Raw genomic sequence first — 8,762 nt, forward strand, 5'->3', positions numbered from 1 at the left:
AGTCCCCCAGACCCTACCAATAATCAGCAGTGTAAATAAACTAGATTCAGCATTAACCCTTTGGGCAATGTTCTGTACTAAATCATTCTACAGAGTTGACAAGACCGTGACTCATTTGAAAACTAATGCTTCAGAAAAAAAATAGTCTTTWTTAATGACAAACCCTGTGGGCATGAGAAGACAAAAGACACTCAGAAAGGAGTTTTGTGCATTTTTAGCACTTCTCATGGCTGAAGAAGCTGAAAAGACACACTGTTCTTTTACATTGCTATTGAGAAAAAGCTGGGGAAAGTAAAACAGCCACATTTCTGTGGTAGCCAGGGAAACCCAGAAAGGCAGGASCACAACTCTGCCTGCTTCTGCTGCTGGAGTGAAAGGGAAAAAATGCAGCAGTGCAACCTCTACAGACCTTTTTGGAACAGACCTTCTGGCCCTGGGAAGGGGGGATCCTCCTGCTCCTTGCAGTGCTGCTGCACTCCCCCATTTCAAACTGAACTGCAGTAAAAGTTACCAAAAAATCATCCCACCTCACTCCAGAAGCATCCTAGAGCTAAACTCCAGCAAAGGCTTTGCCAGTATATGAATTTATCCAAAAGCCAGTATATGGCTTTATATATCTTTATATATATTTGGATTTGAATTTATATCCAAAAGCCATATACTGGCTTTGCCAGTATATGAATTTATCTAATTTATTTATGTCCCAGCCAAGGGACATAATTTGCTGTAATTTCTGCTCTTTCAGGACTTTTCAGAGATATTGTAGGCAGTCAGACACTGAAGCTGTGGGAGGCATTGCTGATGTTGCTCTGCTACTGGAAGAGATGTGCTACTGAAGATCTGTGCTTCAGATGACCCCATCATGAAATGGTGTTTAGTGGTCCTTGCTGGGCTCTGCAGGCAGGGGAGGTTGTTTCTTCTCAACTGTGAGGTTGATGTGGAACCAGACATGTCCTCACTTAGCAGAGTTCCACTGCAGCACAGGGGGATTGGGGCTGGGACTGACCAAATATTGCTGGACCTGAAGCAATCCCTATCCTTGATGCCTGATGATTTTTGCTTTTCCTTTTTACGCTTTCTGTACCCTCTATGCATCCCCCTGTACCCCTTAGCCCCCATGCTTGTAATTCCTGTACCCTGATATTCCAGCTCAGTTTAGGAGTTCTGCTGGGCAGAGAAACCAAACATCCTGAGGAAGGGCTCAGTGTGCCCTGTGCTATCTTAAACCCGAGCTCAGCCTTGGGTGAAGCTTAAACCTGAGCTCAGCCTTGGGTGAAGCCTTCTGTCCAGAACATCTTGTGTAAACTGGGCTCTGACCTCATCTGGGGGGGATTCATTAGAATAGGGGGACATCACTGCATTTGTGAAGTTTCTTATTGGGGAATCCTAGATAGATATGCTAATTCCTGAAACCTATAAAACTTGTATCTTATTGGGGAATCCTAGATAGATATGCTAATTCCTGAAACCTATAAAACTTGTATCTTATTGGGGAATCCTAGATAGATATGCTAATTCCTGAAACCTATAAAACTTGTATCTTATTGGGGAATCCTAGATAGATATGCTAATTCCTGAAACCTATAAAACTTGTATCCGTGCTGTACACAGGTGTGCATTCTGCCATCAAGTTGTGCACCTGGGATCCCAAATCCCGAGGTAAAACCCTTTTTATCCCCTTAACMATGYCTGTGTCATTATTAAAAACTGCCCTTTCAAGGYAACATCCTCAATCTSCCTCAGMCTGATTTCTTTGCTCTCAATGCATTAGCAGCAAGCTCTGTGATCTCAGTGACACTGAGAAGAGGCTCCTCTCCAAGAAAGAAAATAGAAATCTCAGCTATGTCTATTTGGGCAGCAATATCCAATTTATTCATCATGAATCCTGCCTCTTCTGCCACCTTCCCCAGTGTGTACYGCAAATAACCCACATTTGACTCTCTGTGCTAGTTAGAGCTTCTAAAAATGCTGCTTTCCCCCAGTCATATGGCTTCTTCTGGCAGAATTCATAACGCATGGGTGAGTGTTGTTCCATATAAATATAGTGTACATCTGATATGCCTACAGATAACACCACAGCACGGCTGAACCATGATTAATCGAGGTGTTAATTGTCCACCTGTTTGTTTTTTTTTTTCCAAGATAACTCTGGCACGTGCAATAGAAAGAGAGACAATGATCACGTCCCTGCAAATGCAGTCACAGATGAGATGCAACTTGGCTATGGTTTTGTTTCCAATGCATTTAAATAGACACTGAGTGGTCTCTAGTGCACTTTGCAAACGCTTTTCCTGAAATTCTTAGCACTTTGCATGAAGCAAAAATACATTGAGAAAATACAGCAAACGGGAGGAAAAGGAGAGGTAAGAGTGGTAAGAAGATGATTGCCAACTCAAAAGCCAACATAGTTTTTCCATAACCCACATTCTCTGCAGCCTCCTGTGCATTTTTAACTCTCATCCTAGGTTTTATGGCCCCTTTGCCATGGAAAAGTTCTTAATCAKCTTGGGAAATTTGACAGCTGTCTTSCACCTAACCCAGAGGATCTCCTCAGAGATGGAAAAGCATGAAGCCAAGACATCATATACAGGCTTCTAATTTAACTTGACACTTTACTGACTGTATTAGAAAACTGTGTATTCTGGCATCTGGTCCATGCAAGACATGCTTAATTCTTCACATTATCTTGGTTCTTCAAAGCTGCTGCAGGTAATGTGGCAGTTTATCTCGTTTACAGTTTATCCTCTGTTTACAAGGAGCTTAATTTTTGATAATATATCTACCAGACACGTGTAGTTCTTTCACATCAGAAACCTATATATATATATGTATGTATATGTTGTGTTTATATTTTTTTTTATATTTATTAGAGTTTCAAATGTAAGTCCATCTTTTGCCAAGGAATAGAAAGGTTTCTTCAAAACATCAATGAAAGTGTTACAACACGTTGCCTGTGCAAGAGTGTCCTGTTTAATACTTGATTTGCCACCTGTGACACGTGAGCATTTAGAAATGAGTTATTAGGATTGACTGGAAGACATATGAGAGAATTAAACTGTCTCAGGGCACTGTGTTTGGAAACACAAAATTGTTTTTTTGACTAAACAAATTGAAAAGACAAAAAAAAAATATGTTTCCACAGAGAAATAGGAGGAAGAGGTGAGAGGAATCACCTGCTGTTAAAAAACAGGCACCAGAGATGAATTGTATTTTGGTTTGGAATTTGCAGAGCCATGATTCACAGTTTGTGTGGAGCAGATTTCTTTGCTCAGCTCCTCTCAGAYGTGTGTGCAGCAGCTCCTGCTGGACAAATCCTGATCTGACTGCACACAGACACAGAGCCCCTCTCACTCTCAGCACTGAGCAATATTCAATTTGAAAAGTCACATTTGGAGGGTGATYCTGAGATGCATTCAGTGATTTATGAGCACAGTTCCCAATAAGTGGCCATGGGGTTGTGCTCCAGTCACAGCAATTTAGATGCCCAAAGTGCAAATGGGATGCAGGTATTTAAATGCAAAATTGTGGTCCTCAAAAMCACGATCCMACTGTACTGTAACCCCACACTGTGYTCATGCCCATCTAAAATTACCTGAGTTTAAATAACCCTGCTCATCTGAGTACCAGGGAGATGTGTTGGGTTTCCACAGAGACTTTTGTCCTCACCCCCTCACAATTCCATCAGACTTTGTACAAAAACACAGCAGCAGACACTCTTTTCTTCCAAATGAAGCTTGAGGAAGCTGTTGCTACACAAATGAGCCTTTAGACACGGTACACAGCAAATCCACAGGCTGAGGCACATGGAAACAGTTCAACTCTACATTGCTGCCATCAGGTCCACTTGTCTACAGATTMATTTAAATTTATTTCTATGCAGCAGCTGAAATTTAGCTCAAAGTCTAGAAAGGGCTCCCCTGCCAAGGTAGTCTGCAGTCTCCAGAGAACGAAGAATTGTGGGTTTTAATCCTTTTCAGGCAAAGAAGGACCTGACCTGCTTTATTCATGCTTTTGCTGGCTGGGTGTGTGTGATAATCGCTGAGCCAAGGCAGAAGGGAGCACATCCCTTCTCTTGTATGTTTGCAAATTTTTCTTCTTGCTTTTCAAAAAGTTGGAGCCTATCTGGAGGAGACAGTTCACACTGTAAATCCAGCATGACAGGAAATGTCTCCTGGCTTTACTGAGGATGTTGTGAGGCCCCTGGGGAAAAAGTCTGATTATTTTCAATTTTTTTTTCCTGTTAGCTGTGTCTAAACAGCTCCCCACACAAACTTCACCACGCTGCTTGTGAAAGTGTCTCAAKGATTCTTAACAGCATATGTAAAATGATTTTCTTGAGATGGCAGAAGTGTGGGCTTCTTTCAGGACTTTTCAGGGATATTGTGGGCAAGGCAGAAAGTTTCTGAAGGGATCTGTGTTATCAGAGACACTGAGACAATGTGCTGTTCTGCCACCTTTGATGGCTCCATCACTCTGCCCAACGTGGATCCAGTTAAYAGAATTCCAGACCCTGCTGAGGAATGGGGAGGAATGTTCCTTTGGCTCAAGGTATTTTAATGCCATTGCACCTGATTTTCATACCAAGASCTTGCCTGGATGAAAATGGTTAAGATGCCAAAAGTCTCACTGCAGACAGAGCCCCAAGGACTTGACTTTGCTGAAGGATGGCCAATCTTTAGCTCAAAAATGAGGCTTTTAGCCCCAGGCCAGCACAAACTTCATCTCCACTCCCCTCTGTGGTGTCTGTTAAAGCAAGGCACTGAAAAAGGTGGAGCTGATCGCTCTATTTGTCATCCTGCCTCAGGGAAACAGGTTTTTCTAATTTCAACCAAACTGCAGATAACTTCACACTTGGACACGGCCCAGCAAGCTCCTGTGGTGTTAGACCAGGTTTAACACAGCTTTGGCCAGGTTCTTGTTCTCTACTCATGAAAAGCAGAGCACAAACAKGATTTGTGACAGGCTTTGAAGCTTTCATGAGCTCAGCAGTGGTTTGGGTGCTGTCTGCTAATGTGTTAAACTGAACTGGAGACAGACAACACTTAGCTGCAGAATTAATTTGCCTCAGAGTAATTATTCACATATGGGATAACATATCTTTTCTGTGCCAGAATAAAATATTTTAAAGCATATAAAAAGCATAAAGGGGTGCAATACTRCATCATCACCTAATGTGTTAATTTTTTAATGAAGGGCTTAAACTAAAAAAAGGGTGTATGTATGATGTACCCATCTGGACTCACGTTACTTTCAGCAAAATGGACTGAAAAACTGAAAATATGCCTCTTGTCTCCASAGAAAGCTCATCTTGTCTTGAGAACTAAAAGAGACAAATATTWCMTATTTTTCCAAAATAAATCCTTCMATTTACAGCCTGAAGAGACAGRTTAATTCAAATAYTTTCAGACAAAACCAAGGAAATTGAGAAATTCAAAATGAAAAGGTTTGAATGCCTTCATTAAGTATTTAATGGAGGCATGAGATCCTTCATTAATTTTAGCATAGGATAGGCTCTATCCTGTCTTTAGCAATCTTTGGGAACGATGCTGCACTCAAGACCTGTGTGATTTGTAAACACAGAAAAAACCAAAGGTATTCTTTTCCCTGTATTCTGCTTATTTCAGCTCAAATATTTGGCTTCAAGCCTTCCAACGCTCACTTTGTTCCATTTCAGCACATACTTTGTGTTGGTTTTATCTTCCACACAAAGGCAGCGCTTTTCAAATCTTGGGAACAGCAATATCCAGTAATTGCCATCATCCTCCCCTCAGCACAGGAGCAATTTTAAGGCAAGGTGTGCTCCGAGGCAACAAATGAGAACAAAAACCCAGGAGAGCTAAAAGCTGAAGGAGTCAATTTATTTCCTTTATCTATTGAATAACTGAATGAATAAATTAAAAGCAATGCTACGTCAATTTTACCAAAGTGGGGGAGTAAGTTCTGAGCTCGGGGYTTTATTTTGCTTTCATGGAATCTGTGTCTGTAAATGAACCTCAGTCATTTGGGGTCAGAGGCAAATGAAGCCAAGGTGTTATAACTAATAAATGGCAGGACAGAAAATCGGGCATTAAAGTTGTTCCCAAGTTCAAGTAAGGGTTAGTTCAGCTGAGTGTCCCTTCAGCAGCAAATCAAATTTTTAAAATAAATTATCAGCAACACCAAGAGTAAAACTAATATGTATTTCTGCAGGAAAATGCCCATTTATGCTGTGTCCTTTGTTCTCTTAATACATGGAAATAAAATGTATTTTGTTTGAGACTGCTGTGGCAAATCAAAAGGGGAATTAGGAGGTTAAAAAAGCAGCAGATAAAGACAGAAAACCCAAAACCACTGGAAGGTTAGTGCTTCCTCTGCATGTTCCAATGGGGCAATGGATGTTGGGATCAGTATCACATGATGTTCTACCTACATTATGTGAACTCAAATACTACAAAATGTTTTTCTCAGAAGGCATTTGTGAACAAGWGTGAAATACAGGCAGMCTTGGCATTAAAAGAGCTACAATWTTCAAAAGAAGGCACACCAGGAGCRATTTGGTGGCTGAAGMAGGTYTAGTYYTGAGTACWAAGCAGGGCTTGTGACACTTRTASATGTCCCTCTCCTGGGTCACAAGGCTCATGCCACATGGAGCCACTTCTGTAAGAGATGACAAAGTGATGCWCTAATTTATGTGGGTTTTGAGCACAAGGCTGTGAGAACTTAATTAGCTAGTCTTCTATCAAATGAAATGGATAAAAACTACAAAACAAGACGATGAGGCACTAAATTTAGAAGAAAATTCATTTGATTATCACATCAGAGCTGGGATATTTCAGATCACACTGTCAGCTTAATTGGCTACAATTTATGYAGATTTGATAAAACTATCTGAGCTGTTACCACCGTGGGAAGTCACACTTCATGTATTCCAAAGCAGTTAGCCTTTTCACTCTGATGTGGCACTTGAAAACCTTGTGCTGAACACATTTTGAACCGTGTAAGGTTAGAAAGGCTGGAATTGCTTATTATTTTGTGTTTCTGATGATKTCTGTCATTACAGTGTCTGATTGCTCCAGGCACACCTAACCCTGGCAGAAACAGGAACGTTCTTATCTCATTTATAACCCTCTAACAGAGATCAGTCTGATCCTGTTCCTGCTCTCCAATTTCTAATGCTGACAATTCCCTGGCTACAATTAGTTCTGCACAGATTTATATGCAAATGACCTGGGATGGGCATCTTTAAAATCACAGGACCTTCTCCTAAATCCTTGGACCTGTTCACACAGAGAATAACTCAAGTTTTAGGGATTCCTGATGCCTTGTTCTGACTTTTCCAAGAGGAAAACATTCTAGTGGTATTTGTTGTTAGATGCTGTAGTTGTGTGCTAATTCTTGACAGATCTAGCAGAGATAAGCAAGAAAAAGCCTGTTGACTGTATTCCATCTTCATGCTTCACTGATCCCYCCACATCTGGTATCTTCAGGAGGCCTCCTGCCTTTTCAATCTTCTTTTCAGCCCAGAAATTGCACCTAGCTTAGGAAATGGAGTGTAAACTTTTGTTTTTACAAAAATCTGTCACTAACAGCACCAAAGGAAATAGAGGGATTACTTTATAAAAGAGTCAAACAAAAGTTCAGGACTAAGGAATCAACAGAACAACCACRGGGAAGCAGTTATTGAATAGCTCTGACACCTTTTTTTTCCCCTCTAATGAAAATTTTCAGCTTTCAAACAAAACTCTTGGAACTTTCTTCCAGCAATGGTTTTGACTTGAGAACGGAGCAGGGATTTGTGGATCCACATTGCCAGCCCTGGAAGTATTTTGTTACTTTAACAGTATTAATGTTTCAAAAAACCAAGGCCTTTTCTGCTTTTCCTACTGATGAGGAATGTTGATGAGGAAGTTGGAGGGGAAGGGGAAACTGGGAGGAGACACAACTGGGACAGGAGACCCCAAACTGATCCCTGGGATATTCCAGACCATGGGACATCATGATCAATATAAAATGGGGAAAAGAAGGAGGAAAGGAGATGCTCAGAGTGATGGAGTTTGTGTTCCTAAGTCACTGTTACACGTGGTGAGGGCCCTGCTCTCCTGGAGGATGGCTGAGCTCCTGCCAAACCTTGGGAAAAAGTGAATTATTCTGTATTTTGCTTTACTTGCGTGCACAACTTTTGCTTTCCCTAATAAACTGTYTTTATCTCCACCCATAACTTTTCTCACTTTTACCCTTCCACTGGTGGGGAGTGAGTGAGTTCCTGTGTGGCTCCTGGTGCCTGTCCAGGGTTAAACCACAACCAAATTTTTCCTTCTGGACACAGAAACTCTGAGAAACAAAAACCATGAATAACTTTTTATTTTTGCTTGAGGAGGTAACAGGATTCCCAAGGTTCTCTGATATTAAATTTTATCCTGAAGATTCCATTTTTCTCTTTGAAAAGAAATTTCTAGCTCTTCTGTTTTAAAGTCTGAAAGCATATCATAAGTAGACTCAAAAATCCTGGAAGAAAAATTAAAATAATTTTAAATGTGCTATTAAAAAATCCTATAAGCCTTCAACTACCTAGGTTCTTAGAGCAAGAAGGGGCCTGATAAACTTGATGGCTGTGGGGGAAAGTGGCCCCACAAGCCCTGATTGTGAAACTCAGCCAATTATTGTGTATGACTGAGGCCTGGGAAAAGAAAGGGATGTTAACAGCCTACATGGAGGAGGAATAACACAACCTTGAGAAAAGCAGATTGGAATGTAGAATTGATAACGCAGGTGGCTGGAAATTA

At 41.0% G+C, this 8,762-nt stretch overlaps 1 protein-coding gene across 3 annotated transcripts in view; it reads right to left on the reverse strand.

Moving 5' to 3' along the window:
* The window catches only part of SMPX (small muscle protein X-linked), a 39,792-nt gene that overhangs the window by 13,835 nt on the left and 17,195 nt on the right, over positions 1-8,762 (reverse strand). Inside the window, exon 5 of one of the 3 annotated variants that reach the window (XM_057383272.1) lies at positions 6,603-6,636. The exons of 1 other annotated variant lie outside the window; for it this stretch is intronic. The gene's annotated coding sequence lies outside the window, so the exon portion shown is untranslated. Of the gene's footprint in view, positions 1-6,602; positions 6,637-8,331; positions 8,485-8,762 lie in introns of those variants that run through there. One more of the 3 variants, XM_057383270.1, reaches the window with a different exon arrangement.

The sequence above is a fragment of the Malurus melanocephalus genome, unplaced genomic scaffold (assembly GCF_030028575.1).
Source record: "Malurus melanocephalus ecotype Western Australia unplaced genomic scaffold, MMel_1.1 scaffold_618, whole genome shotgun sequence".
In the NCBI taxonomy this organism is placed as follows: domain Eukaryota; kingdom Metazoa; phylum Chordata; class Aves; order Passeriformes; family Maluridae; genus Malurus; species Malurus melanocephalus.